Raw genomic sequence first — 444 nt, forward strand, 5'->3', positions numbered from 1 at the left:
AGGCCCCAATCCCGGTCCAGGTCTGACAATGTCTCCAAATCAAAGCTCAGCCTCTCCCCGCATCTTCCCCACGGTCTGGCGGCCCCCAGCCCGCCCCAACCCCAGGCAGGGGAGTCACAGTCAGGGTTCCCCCAAGAGATTAGGCCTCGGTCCACACCTCCCGATCTTAGATCCCCAGACGGAGCCTGAAATCCTAGGGCGAGACACCGAGTTTCAAAGCCAAGCGGCTCAGCTCTCCTCGCCCCCTGCCCAATCCCTCTCGCCCCTTCAGTTCTCGAGCGCCAGGCAGAAGCGCCCAGTCAGGGGAATGGGCACTCCAGGCCCAAAACCAGCCGGCGGGTCCCCAGGAACCCCCGCTCTCGGACCGCTCGCCAGAGCTCCAAATCCTGTCGCTCCTCTGACTCCCCCTCCCCAGGGCAGCGACAGGATTTGGAGCTCTGAGAT

Source organism: Bison bison, unplaced genomic scaffold, assembly GCF_000754665.1.
Source record: "Bison bison bison isolate TAMUID 2011002044 unplaced genomic scaffold, Bison_UMD1.0 scf7180017864115, whole genome shotgun sequence".
Taxonomy (NCBI): domain Eukaryota; kingdom Metazoa; phylum Chordata; class Mammalia; order Artiodactyla; family Bovidae; genus Bison; species Bison bison.